The sequence below is a fragment of the Lygodium microphyllum genome, chromosome 24, assembly GCF_053477565.2.
Source record: "Lygodium microphyllum isolate KBCC chromosome 24, Lygodium_microphyllum_v1.1.10, whole genome shotgun sequence".
NCBI classification, from domain to species: Eukaryota; Viridiplantae; Streptophyta; class Polypodiopsida; order Schizaeales; family Lygodiaceae; genus Lygodium; species Lygodium microphyllum.
The window spans coordinates 85,858,710-85,879,586 of NC_141158.1; positions in this window are offsets into that span (position 1 = coordinate 85,858,710).

Consider the following 20,877-nt stretch of genomic DNA (forward strand, 5'->3'; position numbering starts at 1 on the left):
CCTATAGAATACGTAGACAAAATAGAAAATGATGATGGTCGTGATGTCAAGATCGTGATGCGTATCTGAATCAACGTGTCACCACGTGTCCTTACTCTCAATGCAAGTTGGTAATAAGATGAAAACGTCGCTTGTCTATAGAACACGTATGACACTTCAACGAGTTTCAATCGGAGATAATTGATCAGGCGATCTTAGACTTTAAGTAAACGGTAAGAAAAATGTGTATCAATCATGTCTTATATTCGTAAACTAATTGAATATCATATACAAAAACATTAGACATGGCCATAAAATTTATACGTGGAGGTGATGTCTCATCCCAAGGAGGAATTTACCTATTGTGGCCAATTAGAAGAGTTCGTGGGCATGCGATAAATGGAGTGCCTGAGCCAATCCACTACTTGGAAGGCATGACCCAGTCTATACCGTCAATACCAGAGGAGACAGGTAGCCTTTCGGGCTTTCCTTCAATCTTGGAACCTAAGATGGAGGCAATGATCGATGCATTGATGCCCATGGATGCCGAGACATTTGATCCGCTAAGAGAGGAAGCATCCATACCATTATATGATGGGTGCCGAGTATCTCGCTTGAAGACATTGCTTGCATTAGGGCTAATTGCCTTGATTATGCTTGATTCTTAATTGGTTAATTAAGGAAGGATATTTTCACGAGTGGATCATCTCCAAGATCTCACCGTGGATTATCCCAAGAGGGCAATGCTCGATTCACAAGTGAAGGTCGAATGGTGAAAATGCCAACCACGAAAAGTATGTCTCACTCCTAGGTCGCTTGGGGTCAGTGGAGCTCTGGACACCCCTTGTTGAATCTGGAACGGAGTTGTAGACTGCGGTGATCCCAACGTCTAGAGGCATTGGAAGATCCTATTCTAGATAAGGATGGAAATTTTAGTGCCATGTGATTTGGACCAAGTACTTTTGTTGGACAGAAGGTATACATAATTCTCTTGTATAGGCAGGAGACAAATATTAACTTGAAGATAAAGTAAGGAACTTGTTTGTCAAAAGGTCTGCTTGTTTTGTTTTTGTGTCTGTGTTGTAAATTACGCGAACGAACCCTATTCCCTAAAAGGCTTAATTAATGAAGCTGATTTTAAATGTCGCACATAAATGTGGTAGGACCTAATTGGAAAGCTATCAAGGAAAGCGGGTGGATGGAATCCCTGATGGGTCCATCCTACAGTAGGGTAGTCCCAAAGAACTAGGAGGCATCTCACAAGGATTTATCTCCGGGTTAACTTTAGGTATTGTTAAGTTAGAACCCGATTCATGCCATTTTATAGGACCAAAATAGGACTATGCCCTACAGGCAGAGAGGTTGAGTGGCGCATCCCTCTTGTTTTCCATTCTTTTTGAACTAAGGCGGCATGGGTCTGCTTCAGATTGGGTATCTTTGCGTAAAGTAAGATATCCAAAACCTGATTCTAGAATGCAGTCAGGAGACCTTGACAACTAGTAGGAACCCAGATTTCAGGTCGATCCTAGTGGGTTCGGTCGTGGATGTTCCGTTGCGAGGCGGACTTAGGAATCCCTAGGCAACAAACCCTGAAACATTCGATGAGAGTGTCGGGTGGCGATGCTTAGAATCGTTTCTCGATGGATCGCTAAAACGTGCTTGGACAGCCAATAGGCAGGCACGTTATACCAAACCCCTGACAACCTCGATGGTGGTATGTTGTGCCTTCTGCTTCTTGAAGTGCAAGTGTATGATGAAAGCAATGTCCCCAGCGTAGTTGAGGATAGTATGCAAATGGAGGGGTGGATATTACAAGGGGTGGAGGTCGAAGATGGCTTGGAGCGTGTAGAGGAGGCAAAATCAGGTAATGATGACGAAAAAACAAGAGGCCATGAATTCTTTGAGAACAAGGTGGACTCATCCTTTTGTGGTGACTTTTCTATTAACCTTCCATTGTATGCGGAGTTGTGCCATGCAATTGACATGGGACCATAGGTCATACTTGCAGCATCTGCCTACTTAATTCTTTGATGAATCGCTTATAAGGGTACTCTAGAATATGCATTTTAAGGAACATCATTTTTTTCAGAGTTATATTACTGTGCTTTGCTTAAATCTTTATATTGATTATGCTAACATTACTCTCTTTGTACAGGTGACCTTTGACAATATTTGGAGAGCATGATGAGTCCAGGGTGTCAAGAATCGCGTGGTGGGGGGACTTGCTCGAGATGCTGCGCCGAACACACACAGAATGCACAAGGAGAAGCTCACTCAAGAGACAAGAAGAGAGATGGAGGCCAAAATGTTTTCTTGCTGATTTCTTCTTCTTCTTTCACCCACTTTACAATGTACACAAAGTATAGATAAGATACAACATAAAGGAAAGTGGCCTACTAAGTCAAACAATGCATAACCGACTACACTAATCGACTGGCGCTATAACTATGCTAGTTGTAAATAGGTGTAGCAACCTGAATATAATAAGTAATGAGTCAGTGGCCATGTGAGAGTCATAATGACCACCAATGTGCTAAGTGTAGATGTGTGGACCCATCTAACCAGGCGGTCCATCATTATTGTCCGCATATGTTGAGCTTGTCATCTCAACACTCCCCCTCAAGCTCAACTACATCTCTGCAACTCCAAGTAAGCTTCGAAACTTTTAAAGCTTCTCTGTACCCAATGCCTTCGTGAAGATGTCAGCTATCTGATCCTGTGTGCTGACATACACCAAGTCAATCTCACCTGCTAGTACCTTCTCTCTCACTAAGTGGTAGTATACCTCAATATGTTTTGTCCTGGCATGGAACACAGGTTTCCTAGCCAACTGTATACCGCTCATGTTGTCACAATAAATGACAACTGGACCTTCCACCTGTACATCTAAATCAGCCAATAACTTTTGCAGCCATACTACCTCACATGCTGCAACAGCAGTACCTCTATACTCAACCTCTGTACTCAACAAAGCAACTGTAGATTGCTTTTTGCTGCTCCAAGTAATTGTTGCACTACCAAGAGAGAACATGTATCCGTTGGTAGATCTTCTATCAGACATACTACTAGCCCAGTCTGCATCTGTGTATCCAAACACCTGTACATCTGTACCTGCCTCATAGAAAAGTCCATAATGTAATGTGGACTTCACATATCTCAATATGCGTCTGACTGCATCCAAATGTGGCTTTCTAGGTACTTGCATAAACTGAGACCAACAATGTAGCTCAAGTCTGGCCTTGTAATGGTCATGTAGATCAAACTCCCCACTATCCTCTTGAACATAGTAGGGTCTTCTATCTCATCCCCAACATCAGCACTCAACTTTACATTCTGCTCCAATGGGACTGAAAGTGGTTTGCATGATGTCATACCATACTTGGACAACATATGCAAGCCATACTGTCTTTGGGACAGCCATATACCATCATCACATCTGATCACCCCAATGCCAAGGAAGTACCTTAGCTCACCTAAATCCTTCATCTCAAACTTCTTCTTCAAAAAGTCCTTGACTTCAGCAATCCCACTTTCACTATCACCTGTAATAATCAAGTCATCCACATGATGACCAAACTTGCATCTCCCTTTCTCACATAAAGTGAGTGATCAGCATCAGAAACATAAAAGCCAGTATTGACAAGATACTCTCTGATCTTGTCAGACCATGCTCTAGGTGCTTGCTTAAGCCCATAGAGCGCCTTCTTCAACCTGCACACATACATGGGATGCTCTAAATTTTCATAACCTGATGGCTGATCCATATACACTTCTTCCTGTAAATCACCATGCAAGAAGGCATTCTTCACATCCATTTGCTGCAACCTCCAACCTTTGGCTGCTGCCAAAGCAATCACACATCTGACAGTTGCCATCCTAGCAACTGGACTGAAGGTTTCTTTATAATCTATGCCATATGTCTGGGCATAGCCTTTTGCAATCAGTCTAGCTTTATACCTACTAATAGAACCATCTGCATTGTGCTTAATCTTATAAACCCACTTACATCCAATAGCTTTCTTGCCATTCGGCAATGATACTAGATCCCAAGTCTTATTGGCCTCTAATGCATCCATCTCCTCATCCATTGTTGCATCCCAATGAGCATGACCAACAGCCTCCTCAAAACATGTGGGCTCAACATCCTCAATCACTTTCACCATATAAGCATAATGGTGACCTACATAACCTTCAAAACCAAATCTATTAATAGGGTATCTCACCTTGCTAGACCTGTGTACCACTGGATCACTCAATGGAGTCTTTGCATTGACGTGTGCTCTCTGCACACCTTGAGTCCTCACTGAAGGAATGCCAAGCTCATCATCCAAGCTCTCTAAGCCATTGGAGTCTCCATCAAGAACTGCATCAATGCCATCTGACACTTTATTATTTCCTTTGTCTTTACTTGTAGTGCTACTAGTTGCACCTGAAGATGTAGAGCTACTCAGTCTCCCAGACCAAGGACTACTAGATGATGTCTCTAGTCCACTAAGAGTCCATGATTCTTGCTTTTCAGCCTGCACATGAGTGTCATGATCATCATCATCATCCAATGCATCACCACTAGATGCATACCAACTGCTCATTTCATCAAAGATGACATCCCTGCTCACTCTGAACTTACATAGGCCAGGAGCTGTCTCGGACACCATCAAGCCATTTCGTTAGATTTACTTCAGCATGCTCTAATGCTTCGGTTTCTAGAAGATGAGATCGATGCCCAGACTTGGGCCAGATGGAGGAGGGAGTGGTTCTGGGGGATGCTTGTGGAGACGTGGATGTGGTGAGCCCTCGATTGAATCGAGATACATGTGCTACTCGTCGCTCTCGTGCAGGTTTGAGAGAGGGTGGCTCAGGTGGTTATCATTAGGAAAAAAATGAACTCATGAATGGGCCCTTAAAAATAATATAGTTTAAGATTTGGGCCTTTTGGATTGTCCAATAGGAAGGCTAGATGTTGGCATCCATGGAGGGTGAATCTTCTCTCTCCAAAGCTTGGGTTTTCTATTTTAAAAAGGGGCAGTGGGAGATTTAAAAAAAGGGAGAATGAATAGTATATAAAATTTGAGTTTCTCTCACCTTGTATTTTCCCCTCTTTTTTTGGAGAATTTTCAATTTTGGTTTTTTTTCCCTCTCACGAAATCAGTTTGACCCAAAAATTGAGCAACATACCACATTCCCTCTCTTCTCTATACTCCTTAATTTTCATCTCCATTGAAGCTCCCTACTGAGAGTAATTAGGGTTTTGAGCGTTCTGCTTATCTCTGCACTTTCTTCTCCATGTAGCTCGAGATTTTGGGCAAAACACAGGTGCCCATCTCTCTTTGCATTTTCTCTTGTTTGCTATTTTTTCAATAGGGTTTGATGTCGTTTCTTACTGATATTGTTATTTTATTGCAGAAGTTGTTTGGGGCAGGAGACAAAGGTGGTCATCTCTCTCTCTCTCTCTCTATTTGTTTTTTTTGTTGATATCTTTTCAATACGACATAATGTTATTTCTAACCCTTGTTGTTTTATTTGTAGAGATCATTTTGGGTGACATTCCACAAGTGCTCATCTCTCTCTCACTGTCTCTTTCTCTCTCTGTGTTTCCTCTTTTCTACTATTTTTTGAGTATACCTTCATGTAAATACTAACTCTTACTATTTTCTTTTGCAGAGATCAATTTGGGCAAGATTGGATATGTGCTCATTTCTTTCTCTCCCGTGTATTCACACACTCTCTCTTTCTTCCTCTCTATGTTATCCCTTTTCTATTATCTTTACAATAGGGTTTGATGCTGGTTCTAACTTAAGGATCAATTGTTGTTGCAACACTTAACACAAGGTAGAGCAAATATTTTGTAGCTCAATTTATAAGTAAATCTTCCATATTTTGTGGTGCCAAAATTTATTCATTTAATTAGTGACTTTTATGTTTGATGGGATTGATGTTTTCTTATGTCCATCATTTGCAATGGGTTTTTATTAGTAATGATTCAATCTTATCTTCAGCACATCAGTTTATAGGTAAATTGGCCCTATTTTGTATTGCTTTTATTCATGCAGTTATCTAGATATTTTTTGCTAAAAGGAATTCATGCAAGTATTTTTGTTAAAAGGGATTCATGTAGGTATTTTTTTGTACATGCAGGCAGGTATTGTACAAGGTTTAGGTGAAGCACACAATTCTCAATCGACTATTTTGATGTGGTGAGTGATTCCTTTGTGCTAGATAATATGGATATACTGAAAGTCGATGGTTCAAAAATCCTCTGCTTTATTGGTCCTATGTGTCCATTTGGATCTCCATGCCAATTGGCAATGATCCATGAAACTCTTGTATCATATCATCCATATAAAACACAATGTGTTGAGTCTTAGAATATCTCAAATGTCAATCCAATGTGCCTATTAAGATTTTCATTCCATGTGGTTGCTATCCTTGTAACAACTACTCTATAATACCCACATTTCATACAATGTGATTCAAATCAGACTCCTCTTCATTATAATAAAATTTATTTTGGTAAAATTCTTTGAGTATTCTTGTGCTATTCTTTTCATTATATTTCATGTAAATGGTATGATTAAAGTGATGCCTTGAAATTGAATCTATACTTTGTGTGGATATACATATCCACGTGTTTCGATATCGATTTTTATGTCTATTTTACAAAAGTGTAAACATCTCTTAATGCCATGTTGATTTGTATGCATATTGGTGATTACTAGACAGACTTAAAATGCTTATTATTTAGGGGTTAATACATACTTCTTTACATCTAATGCATAGGTTATAATGCTTGAGAGAAGAACAAGCATTCTCTTGATAGAAGTACATAATAGAAAAGATGAAGAAGGGAATTGGATCACTGGTACGTATCATTGCTCATCTTGGGTACATATGAGTCTAAGTATGAAGGGAGCTTTCAAGGTGAAAGCATCTGCAATTGCAGATGTATCAAAGCACTGGAAGGGTACAATTTTAGCTCTCAAACAAAGAAATGTTGATTCTCACCTTGTAATAGAGGCATTTGTACAACATGTATTCATGCAAAAACAAATACTTATTGCATCCACTATGCCCTTTCAATGAAATATTGCAAACAGTAAGTATTTGCAACTCATTGAGAATGAGAAATCTCATGATAGCTATGTAACAACTTGTCTCATATTTACAGAAGTATACCCTTCAGATTGTTGTGAGTGGCAAAATGTTGAGAGTTTCATTGGTTCTTTTAAGTGTTACCACCTCGAAATTGGTAGATTGCTCTTTGACGGGTGTACAACTAAGCAGCTCGCAGAGGACCTTGTTTTTTTTAATGACTCCAAGTACATATTGCCCAAGGGGGATTGAGAATATGGAACCCTTGAGTCTATGCACATATCAAATCTCAATAGCATAGAATGGCCATTGTGTAGTAGTGATATTTTGCACATGTGTAGCACAAAAATTTCAAGAGAAATATTGAATTCTATGAAGCCATACGTCTAAGCTGGTTCATACCAATTGCAATTTTTGCACACATGTTCAAGGAATGTAAGGGTTTGAGATGTACCAAACATAAAAAGTGCATCAAAGGATTATGTAACAAAGATTCTAGGCAAAACTTGGACATAAAAATTAACTCATAGTCCTGACATAGTGGAGTGTCGAGTCACAACAAGAGACATAGCTTTCAGGTAAAATTTTTCTCTCTTAGTTGACTATTATCTTACTTTGGGATGAATCGACTAACTTTCCTTTCCAATTACATGTACTTTGTCACACGACAGACTTTATGTCTAGTGTTCAAGTATCGTAGATAAAGGATGCTCAAGGGTAAATGGTTGTGCCTTGATCAAGACATGCGTGAAAGTGCAGCTGTGGATGTTACTATCATTTGTGAGGGCCGCGAGCTCCAAGTGTTTCAAATGGAGGATGATTGGCCCTTGAGTATAATGTGCCAGAAATTACAATGTTAATGCATAATCCACCTGTTAGCTTCTATTTTAAACTAGATGGTAGGAAAATTCAAAGCCGAGTTGAGGATACTGTTACTAGCTGAAAGTGTGTGGCTCCATATATTTTAGAAAATGTAGAGTCTCCCTAAAAATCCCAACACCACAAGTTGTAATATCCAACACCTATAAAATTTTGGATTTTTTTGGCCAATAGAATATTGTCACTTGCAAACTTGTAATATTTTAAAATTATGGTATTTATGCAAAATCATGCATTTGTTATACACTTTCCACATCAACACACTTACATATGCATGTAGACTTTATAAAGACGTAAGTAAAGCTATAACTGAATATCGTATGTGAACAACCCTTAATGGTTTAAAACTTAAGATTTTTAAGGTAGAACTAGTTTAGTTCTTGTTTCATTGTTTTATTTCACACTTTCTCTCTTCATCTCTTTATATCCACCACATCCCTTCTCCCTGCTACAATGGATACTCACGCACACTTTGATGAGTGGATCCACGAGACTATCTTTGCCAACCAAGGTGACAAGATATTCCAAGTTTTCTTTAAGAACTTCAACCTTGAAAGCGTGCTCTCATCGCTGGAATCCCCCCCTTCAAGTTTTGGAAGACTTTGTGAGCACCATTGCTACTTGTACATACTTCATCGAGGGATCTGACATGACTTGGGTGCCTATGGAATAGCTCATGGTATTTCAAGCAGGGAAGAATCAACAAAAAGTGGTAAATAGGTGTCTGGCCCATGTGGATCCTTTGCAAAGAGTATGCATTGTTCCCATGGGTAGTGCACCAGGTACAATACCTTTGGATCTCATGGAGTGTGATTGCGTATTGGCAATTTACCTCCTTACATTGGATACACCCCTAAAGGAGGAGAGAGATGAAGATACAACTCCATAGGTTGTTGCTATCACATAAACGGAAGAAAAACTAATTGAAGAGCTCATAAATGTTGAAGAGGATCAGATGGTGGCAAAGCAAAGGTTAGCTCTCATGGTGCCATCTTCTTCAGAACAGCCACAAGTCGACAAACACAACCTTGCCTCCTTGACACCCATTAAAGTGGATGGTTTACAATATTTGCTTCTATTAGATGTGCTGCAATACTTGGAAATGAAGGAAGAAGAGTTTTTTTCCATATCCTAGTCAGGGATTCGATGGAAGACCTGATCGATTATGATTACATGGATGTGCATTCGACGATGGCAGAGATTGGAAGATATGATGGAACAAGCTTAGATATAGTGAGTGCCATCATAGCAGCAAAGGAGCATATTACCTCAGTTGAAAACGATTACCTTGTGCCGAAAGCTGAATTTGAAGCGCTATAGCATGATTTGTTTGAACCAAGGCCCTAGCTTCCTACCAAGGAGTTTGTAGATCCCTGTACCTAAAGAGGTGCCTCGTTGACACACGAGGAAATGAAGATACAAGATGATGTGGAGAAGGTGAGATTTCTAACTACCATATATTTTTATGCGATGAAACTTGATGGTAGGGTGCATCGAGTCCCCCGGAGTCCACCGGTCAAATCTTGGAAAAAAATTATGCAGCTGCTGTTCGAAGTCTGGCATCGGGGGCCACTTTCTGGTGTAGGCATCATTTTTGGCCAAGATTTCACCGATAGACTGTGGGAGACCCGACACACCCTACCGTCAAGTTTCATTGCTTTCTGATAACTCTAGGTTAGTCACTAAATATATATTTTTATTTGACTTTGTCATTTAGGATATATTGTATATAGATGAGTTTGCATCAAGGCAAGGAGAAGCTCGACATTTGAATCAACGGAAGGATTCAGCTCTGAAGGAGTACATTGGTAACTTTGTTGCAAACTTGGTGGTCTTCCATAAGAAGTGATCACCAGGAGGGCAAGAAATAACCATGAAAATTCGAGCTTTGACCAATTTTGGACCTTTTTGAGTGATACCTGTGACATCTAGCTTGGAGAAGGTGATGCTAATCAAGCAGTCAAAGCTTCTTTACTTGTTTGACCAAACGCGTGGTGGAGCAATGTGTGTGCTTGCTACATTAGGTGACCCTACTAAAGTGTCAGATATGCTTCTCTTAAAGAAAGAGCTGAAGGGGGAGCACATCATTTTTTAAGCAAAGAAGGAACTTATATTTTCATCGGAAGCTGGCTCCTCCTCTCCATCGATGAAAAAGCCAAGGAACAATTGAGAGTTCTTGTTGGCTATCAGCTTTTTGTATCTACCATCACTAGCAATTGTCGCATGTATTTTTCTTGATGAATATAGGATTTTTTACATTGTCCCTATAAATAAATATTTATTGAATAAATGTGTGATTCATATAAGTGTGACAATAATGTGTGGTATGTGAATGATACATTCGCATACATTAACATAATTCAATGCCTAGTACTGCACTTGCAATTTGAAAGTGTGACGATAATGTGTGGTATGTGAATGATGCATTTGCATATATTAACATAATTTAACATGTAGTACTGCACTTGCAATTGTACATAAGCAATAACATAACTCATATCTGTATGTATTACTACTTTTGATGCATTCGTACGTTAAACAAAAATTAAGAGTCGTGTATTTCAAGAAACAAAACAAAACAACTTTACTCAATTATTTGAATTCAGTATACATCGCATGAGATATTATGTATATATAAATAAATATTCCAATGGTGGCAAAGTATACAAAAAAAAATTGCCTTCCAAGATGCTACGGTGCTATAACACTCATTACAAAACCTTGCATCATTAATCTCATAACCTATGGAGGAGTCCCCTTGCCGTGTTGAAGCCGAATGATAAAGTTCATGTCTTTATCTGTGATTGTGACATGCTTTGCATGGATGGTCGCAAGTTGTGTATCATCAAACAAGTCGATGAGAAACCCCTCTGAGCTATTTGTAGGGACTCCATAGCTACAGTAGTCCACCTTCCTATTGGTGGGCCATCCCGCACTCGTGCCAAAAACCTTCCCATCCTTTTCATCTCCAAGTCTTGCATTGTTAAAATATCAAGCTCCTGTTACTATTCAATTAGTCTATCTTTATACTGTGATTGACATTAGTTGGATACAACTGTACATGTGTGTGACATTCAATAAGTTGGTGTAATCAGTGACTTAACCACAGTTAGTCTTGGTTAGTCATACCTATGTGTGTAAGTCTCTTTCAGTTAGTATGATGGAAGAATAATGCAAGAAGAACAACAATGAGCTGATGCTCATCTTCCGCTCCACTCTGTCTCTCTCCCTCTTCCAACATGGTATCAGAGCTTGAATGTTTGAAGCCTGAAGGCTTGGCAGTGGCCATTTGACATCAAGACATCAAATCTGAAGAAAATGTCATCAAAGGAGACTATGGCTGGCAGCCTGTTTTTTTGCATAAGCTATATCTTGCTACATGAATGGTTTTTGGAGAAACATCCCACTTAACCTAACCGTTTCGACGTGATCTACAACTATGTAGAAGAAAGGTTTTTCAAAATCCTCACAGATTTTGAGATATTCAGCACAGACATGTGTAGAGTGGTTGTTTACTATAATAAACAGTAGGTGATTCCAGGGCACTGGTGGCTTTCATCCTAACAATGTATATGCCCTTATATCATGCATATGAGCATGATATTGGAGTGTTAAATGCTCAATTTTGGAGCTTATTTGTAGGTCGGAAAAAGTGAACTGGTTGCTATCTTGAATTTTTGAAATAATATACCTACAAGGTTGAAGTATCTGTGATGCTTATTTGCTAGTGACAAATGCTTGGATCAAACCACTTGAGTGGTAGATGCTTTTTGGGATATTGTGAGTGCTGAAAGTCCAAAGTTTAGATTGATTTATTGCTGGTTATACAAGGGTATTGACTGGTTATTGTTTGCAGGAGAAGGATACCTATCATCTTTACTTGACATATATGCAATATAATCTGACCGGTTGGACATATATCAACTCCTACATAGAGTGGCAATTGAATAAGATATTTTGGGACTATTTTGAGGACAGAATACTCTTGTTTTAATAGAGAAAATACTACTAGTTATAGTAGTGGGTTGGTTGTATTTGGTAGTGCTACTTGCATACAATACAATCATTGATACTTGTATGGACATAGTTTGGGATGTTTTGCCACTACCATAGAATGTTTTGAACTAATTTGAGCTTGGTTTATGCTCAGTTGATTGTGTTTTTTCATTGTTGGAAACAATTTACAACAAGCAGGTTGTCAGGAAAACTGTCTTGAATTGCAGGAAACTGTCATGAATAGCAAAAAATTTGTCCTGAACTATAGGAAAAGGAGTCAGATACTTACATGTTGTATACATCACTGAATTACCTAAGCTGCAACTATGGCAAATGCTCAAGGCATTGACAATATCACTCAAATTGTGGGAGAAAAGCTAGACAATAAAAATTTTGCTTTATGGAAGTTCCGTATGAAGAATTTTTTGGTTGGCAGAGGTTATTGGGACTTATGTACAGGTGATGAGGCTGAACCTGAAGTGCATGAAAGGAATCCAACAAATGATTAGAAAAGGGCTCATAAGCTATGGACTAAGAGAGCCTGCAAGGTGTTACATTGGTTTTCCTTATGTATATGAGATGCTATGGTTATATAGATTACTGGATGTAGTTCTGGGGGATGCATGGGACATACTCATGAAGAATTTTGGAAATGTAACACATGCAAGAAAGATTCAACTAAAGCAACAGTTCAATAACATGTCTAGGAATGACAGAAGCATTCAAGCCTATACTATAGAGATCAAGGATCAGCTTGCCACCATTGGATCTTTAGTGTCTGATGATGATATGATTGCAGTGATATTGAATGGACTTGGCAAATAGTATAAAGCATTTAATACGTCTATTTCTCTAAGAGTTAAATCCCCCGATTGGGATGAGCTAATTGCTTTGCTATTGCATGAGGAAGTTAAGCTTGGACTGAATACAGGTTCTAGTAGGTCTCAAAGCATAGACACTCTTCTTTACTCTAGCCATCGTGGTAGAGGTGGCAGAGGCCATGGCTCTTTTCAAGGTCGAGGAGACACTCGAAATGCTTATGGACAGCATCACCAAAATGCATGGCATGGCACAAATACATAGGGCCAACGTGGCGGCTTTAGAGACAGGGGAAGATCACCCCATGGTAGCATTAGGGCCAAAAACGTTTCAAAAATGGCACTTGTAAGAAAATGATTAAGTTACTAATTAGTTGAGGTTTTAAAATAATGAACCCTCCAAATTTGGCCATTCAGACGTGATTAATGAGAGAATTTATTATTCATTTAAGAGGTTAGCCATTAAATGCCTAAGGACGTTAACTCATGTCAGAGGTCACTTTTCGGCCATTATTCTTTCATTTTGAATATTTTACTGTCACGTTTCCCACCAAAATCACGCTTCTTTTTTCGCCTGCATTCATTTGAATCATCGTTCTCTCCTCTTCACTTTGTTTCTTAGTTCTTAAAGTAGATTTTACTCTGTCGTAAAATTTCTCACCAAAATCACGTTCGGTTCTTACCAGCAGCGTGCATTGGTCTCCCTTCGTCTCCCTTCATCTCCTTTCACAAAATCTTGAGAAGGTGATCATCAACAATCAAAAGAGTCTCTACACAGAGGATTAATACCACTTACTTGCCGATTGAGCTATAGAGATATGGTCCTTCATGGACCTGAGACGAGATCATCTTGTTAGTTTTCAGCAGACCCAACTAGGTTGGGACATCCAAGCCACATCTTTACTTCAACCCCTAAGATATCCATTCTGTAAGATTTTGTTTCAACTAAATCCAAGCTTTTTCTTCAATCTCTTCAATTTGATTCATAAGAGAATGGGTAAAAGAGTCCCATGGTGTTGATGCAAATTGGTAGGGATAGATATACTAAGGATAATCCTTAAGCTAATAGAATAGAAAGTGAAAATTTTCACTTTGATCTTGACACTTGAAAATAGAATATCTTCATTATACAGTGTTGTAATATCAACTTTTTAGCAAGGACTAATTGATAAGACAAGGATAATATATTATAATTAGAAGAAAGGAAGTACTTTGATTTCTGGGAGATAAAAATATTTACCTAGTAATAGATTAAAAATATTTATTATTCAATTTTATCTCTTAAAATATAAAAAAATTAAACAAGTAATAGATAGAAGTATTAGTGATATTGTGTATCATATCAACTTTAGGACTAAGATGATTTTATGTGTGCAAGATGCTTCGAAGAATATGAAGGATACAACTTCTCACTTAATATTAGCTCTTGGGAGTATTTTTCTCATCATACCCTCAACTATGATTAGCACTATGGGGTTTCAAGTTTCAATATCTTCAATTGGGATTCTTATTAGCACTATCAGATTTCAATACCTAAATGGTGGCTTGATGTCATGGGATGATACTACTCATGATATCATATCCTAGCAAATCTCTTAAGATCTATTCCCTTGATTTGTAAGAAGAAATAGAAAGGACTTGAATCTATTTCTTTCTCTCAGAACTCTGATTCTAAAGCAGACTGATTTTATAATTGAAACATCACTACATTATTGATGCTTTATCCTTGTATATCTTTTTTCAAATGTAATATATCTCAATTTCACAAAAAAAAGACCATCAAAATAATCAGTCTCCATTTCACAAAAAAATTTACATAACTCTATTAGGCTCTGAAAAAATTTTAGAAATTTTTTAAGCTTTTTTTGAGCTCGTTTGCTATTTTAAAAATATTTTTAAGCAAAAAAGGCCTAAAAGAGACCCAAAAAATCACAAAAAAACCACCCAAAAATAGCATTGCCGATACAACGCGAATATGGGTATCAGAGTGTATTCGCGTTGTATCGGCAATGCATTGCCGATACAACGCGAATACACTCGGATTGTATCGGCAATGCATTGTCGATACAACGCGAATATGGGTATCCGAGACGCGAATATGGGTATCCGAGACACTCGGATACCCATATTCGCGTTGTATCGGCAATGCATTGCCGATACAACGCGAATATGGGTATCCGAGTGTATTCGCATTGCATGCATTGCCGATACAACGCGAATATGAGTATCCGAGAACGCGAATATGGGTATCCAAGACACTCGGATAACCATATTCGCGTTGTATCGGCAATGCATTGCCGATACAACGCGGATACCCATATTCGGATACCCATATTCGCGTTGTATCGGCAATGCTATTTTTGGGTGGTTTTTTTGTGATTTTTTGGGTCTCTTTTAGGCCATTTTTTGCTTAGAAATATTTTTAAAATAGTAAAAGAGCTCAAAAAAATTTTAAAAAAATTCCATGAGTTTATTAGGCTTTGAAATTTTTTAAGGAATTTTCTAATATTTTTTTGAGCTCATTTGCTATTTTTAAAAATATTTTTAAGCAAAAAAGGCCTAAAAAAGACCTTAAAAATCACAAAAAAACCACCCAAAAATAGCATTGCCGATATGGCGCGAATACCCATATTTGGATATCCATATTTGCGTTGTATCGGCAATGCTATTTTTGGGTGGTTTTTTTTGTGATTTTTGGGGTCTTTTTTAGGCCTTTTTTTGCTTTAAAATATTTTTAAAAATAGCAAATGAGCTCAAAAAAATCTTAAAAAATTCGTAAAATTTTTACAAAGCCTAATAAACTCATGGAAGTTTTTTTGAATTTTTTTGATAGGTTTAAGATCTCACAAAAAATAAGTCATTACAAGGGGGGTGTACTTTGTACGTGCATGTTTACTCCTTCACGATACTGAGGGAGGAGAACCCCTACGGAGATTTTGTTGTGCCACTCTTGCACCATATCAAGTCATCCATGATATGCAGCGAAAAGTATAGTACCAAACATTATGCTTTTTGCCACGCTCGTGCCGTATGAACTGCTCCACGATACGGTGCGAATATGACCCTGCGAAAATTTGGCTTTGCTGCTCTCGCGTCATATCAACTTATCCTCACATGGTTGACTTTATGAATTTATGAATTATCCTTACATTGTTGCTGCTCATGCTCATAAGATCACCCTAATGAATAAAGATTTTAATATGATTAGCAGAATAAGGTACCGAGGATGATGTTTGCAAGAGAAAAATCGATGTAATTGGACCTGTTAATTATAAGAGAATGGATGAGGTGTATGGGCAAATGGTTATTAATGTTTCTTTCACTTCTGAGGAAGAGGACTATCTTAGCATATCTCATGAGGACAAGTCCATGCTAGTTGTAAAAAGGATATTTAATTGTTAGATTCTGTAGTTTATTATTGCATAAGGTAAGGCATTTTGACTCTAAAAAATTTTAGTATATAGAATAATTGTGCTATTGATTGCAAATAACACTCCCTAATTTTTGCTATTAGCTTTAGGACATTGATTGCATCTCTTAGCCAATAAATCTCTAAAATTATGTGTATTGTTGATCCACTGTTATCAATGGAATTTTTTTTGAGATTTGGTTCAAATATAACAATGTATTTTTTTTTAGATTTGGTTCAAATATAACAATGTCTTTCAAAGCTTTTGATTCCATCACAACTACCATAAATTTTTTTATTACATCGGATACACTCACCAGAGAAATTATCCTCATGAACTCTCTAAGTGGTATCCATGGCCAAGGAAGAATGTGGGTTGAATGGAATACTGCTTGCTTTTTGGTTAATTATTTATTTTATTTGATTATCTATTTTAGTTACATGTTTCCATTTGCAGTGTTGGCAGGCTCCTGACTACCTTCTTGGACACCACATATGAGGATATTGTTGATCCTAGAAAACCATATAACTCTCTCTAGCAAGAAGTACCATTGCAAAGTCACAAAGTCATACATATACTTATGGAAAAAGAGTGCTTTTCAAATGTCTACAGGACAATAGATTCAAAGATACTCAAGATAGATGGAGTGAATGTAAGTCTCTTTCATATTGTTGGTTTTTTTAGGGACCCCTTTTTACCAACTTGTTACATTTTTTCTCGTAGTGCTGGCAGGCTCCTCTTCCGAAAAGTTTCTACTTAGCCAGGATACCTTCGTTCTTTGTAAATTTGTTGTTTTGAAGCAAGCCACGAAGATATGGAGGGGTACAAACCATGATAAACGTATTCTTCTTGAGATCCTTCCAGCTGTCATGGACTTTTTAATATCCTGAGATATTTTGAATTTGAAACTTTGCACCGTTACCTTGTCAGGAATCTCCCAGTTTAGAGATGAAAGACTTGGCAATGGCAAATCTTCGATATTCCCATACCTATCCGCTTTAGAGGGAACCACATACTGTGCATAATATATAAAAACCTTGCATTCACTAAAAAAAGACACAGTTTGATCGGCATAAATAATGTCTGCCAATACCTTATGAATGGCATGGAAAGTCCCACTTAGGCTTTCCACAGGTTGCCATTCAATACTTGTTGACGGAAAGATATCTACAATGACGAACCGTTTGTTAGAACTTGCATAAATGGAAAAGAATTATATACGTTATTCAACTAATAACTTACAATGTGTTTGTTGGGGAACACATTCGTTTGGAGGCAAGTGCATATCCTTGGCCATGTAAACATGTTGCACCTTGACAAACCAGCCTTCGGGCATAATTTTGAAGGCAATGATACGCCCCTTCCAGTGATGTTTTATATCATCTCGTTTTCTTCTTTTCACCTTATGAGAGCCCTTGCAAGATGGCAGCATGGTAACCCAATCGTTTACAGCAAAGGTTTTGGGCTCAAAATTTCCATCTGCTCCCTGGCTATAGACCGTGCAAGAGTGTATTAAACGAAAAGGGCGCCTGGAGGAAGCCATGAAAAGAATGAAAGCGCAGAGAAAGAAGCTCAAAGAGGGGTGAATGAACTAAAAAGTAGCGCCAAGAATACAAATGAGTATGTATTGGGCGCCAAAAACAATATTGAAAGATCTCCCGACTTTCAAAAAACTCATTATTAATTTCATCACATCTCTGTCACGTATTTTGTCAGATTTGTAAGTAAATAACGTCTTTGGGACTCCAAAACATGTCAGACTTTAGGGGTTTTGGCTAAAAAAGAAGAGAGAATCACGAAATGGGCTCCACTATCTCTAAAAAAGAGGAGACAAGAATACCATATTCTTGCACACGTGGCGAACTCTCTTTGGCCCTTTTCTTAATCCCGTGATTAACAAAAGTGCATTTTTTGAAGCGTTTTTGGCCCTAATGAGAGGTGGTGAATCTGGTTTATTGGCAGTCAAATGATCAGTCAAACAGAGATAACGACTGTCATTATTGCAGCAGATATGGACACATTGCAAAGGATTGTTATAAGAAGCAGGAAGATATGAAGGCAAAGGGCAAACAGCATGGACACTATGTATCTTCTAGCAATGCTCATGACGAGCAGGTTGGCAAATTGTTTGCCATGCAGCATGTGTCTAAGAATGCATCTAAGCAGAATAGAGATGAGAGATGGCACGTTGATTTAGGGGCTTCAAATCATATGACACCCCATGGAGAATGGTTTGATGAGATGGTTGATAGCTCACATGGTTGTGTGTGTACTGGGGATGATACCCAACATGACATTCAGCACACATGAATTATTCCATTGTTGATGCTGCTTGACGGAAAGAAAAAGAGCCTGCATGATATACTACATGTACCTACAATAACCAAGAATCTTTCGTCATTTGGATAGATGGCAAAACATAATCTGCAGGTGAGATTTAATAGAGATGGATGCTTTGTTGAAGAATATGGTAATGGCTGCAAATTGATTGCTAAAGGCCAAAGAGATGGTAGAATGTTTACTCTTGATGTGTCAATTTCAGAATTGAAAGCAACCATGTTTGCACATGATGGTGGTGCTATACGAGATGTTGAGATATGGCATAAGTGGATTGGCCATGTGAATATACAAAAGCTGAAATCTATGCAGCAGAAGGAGATTGTGCTTGGATTGCCTAAGTTCAAGTATCATGACTTTGGACATGTATGTGATGCATGTCAGTTTGGAAAGCAAGCACGGTTTCCATTTATGAGACATGCACAGAATAGCTCATGACCCTTGCAATTGGTACATTCAAATGTATGGGGTCCATCTCATAATGCTTCATTTGGTGGTGCTCGTTACTATGTATCCTTCATTGATGATTTCAGCACAGGTATACTTGGATTTACATATTGAAACATAAGGATGATGTGTTTGATGCATTCAAGGACTTCAAGAAGCATGCTGAAAATGAGTTGAGTTGTAAAATTTCATCTCTTAGATCAGATGGAGGTGGAGAATATGTCTCTAATTACTTTGACAAGTACCTTGCTAAACATGGGATGAGAAGACAGTTAACTTGCAGCTATACACCGCAGCAAAATGGTGTAGTAGAGAGGAAAAATAGGGTACTGATGGAATTGGCAAGAGCTATGCTAAATGAGAAGAGTTTGCCAAATGGTTATTGGGCTGAAGGAGTAGTGATTGTTGTCTATGTGCTGAATAGAACCCCTACAGTAGGGATTCATGGTGTAACTCCATATGAGAGGTTGTATGGTCATAAGCTTGACATTTCACACTTGAAGGTATTTGGCAGCATTGCATATGTGCATGTTCCTAATGAAAAGAGGAAGAAATTGGATCCTAAAGCTGTCAAGAGTGTGTTCCTTGGTTATGCACAAGACCGGAAAGCTTACAAGTGTTATGTACCATCTAAACATGAGACATTGATTATTAGCAGAGATGTTTTTGATGAGCTGGCATCGTGGTATGGTAATCCGGTTGCAGTGGCTACTGATGGATCCATTAGCACTAGTAATGCTAAAAATATACCTACAGTGAGTACATCTATGAGTGGTCCTACATGTGATGGGTTACTTGCAGTAAGTCCATGGTTGGACGCTTGCAGAGTTGTACTCCTACGTCCACTGACACAGATATGTCAGTGAGGGGGAGATTGGATAAGGGAAAAGAAAATATGCCTGAGGATATGATAGGTCCACTTACAGCAGGTTATGAGGCATCTAACAACATTCTGTCTATTATGATGCCTGAAGCAAGGCAGAGTCATTATGTACCGCCTCATGAGAGGCAAGCTCAGAGTGAGCCATAGTTACAGAGATCTGAGAGAGTCAAACAACTAGTCGACAGGTTTACATACACTGGTTATTCAGCCCACCATTACACATATATGGCTAGTGTGACAGGTTACAAAGAACCTACAAAGTTTGATGATGCAGTTACAGATGATAACTTGTGTGCTACCATGGATGAGGAGTATGCAGCCCTGGCTGAAAATAAGACATGGGAATTGGTTGAGTTGCCTGAAGGCAAAGTTCCCATTGGTTGCAAATGGGTGTACAAGGTTAAGTACAAGTCAGATGGTTCATTAAAACGCTATAAGGCCAAGCTGGTTGCAAAAGGGTATGCGCAGTAGTACGACCTTGACTATGAGGAGACTTTCAGTCCGATGGCTAATATGGAAATAGTCAGAACTGTGGTAGCATGCAAAGGCTGGAAATTATGGCAAATGGATGTCAAGAATGCTTTCTTGAATGGTGATTTGGTTGAGGAAGTATATATGGAGTAGCCTGAAGGCTATGTTTACTCGAACTTTCCTACACATGTATGTAAGCTAAAAAAATCTTTATATGGATTGAAACATGCACCTAGAGCATGGAATGCTCGAATTAGTACTTATTTATAGCAACATGGGTTTAGATTGGGTGATGCAGATCACAATCTGTTCATGAAGAAGACAGATCATGGATATGTGTTTCTAGCAATTTATGTAGATGATCTTATCATCACTGGAGATGATGAAGAGGGCATTGCTGAAATTAAATCATGTTTACAAGCTGAATTCAGATTCAAAGACCTTGATGAACTAAAGTATTTTCTTTGGATTGAGGTAGTCTCTATGCCTTAAGGTATATGGCTGCTACAGAAGCAATATGCTCATGACATGTTATAGAAGTATGTTATGGCTGAATCCAAACCTATGG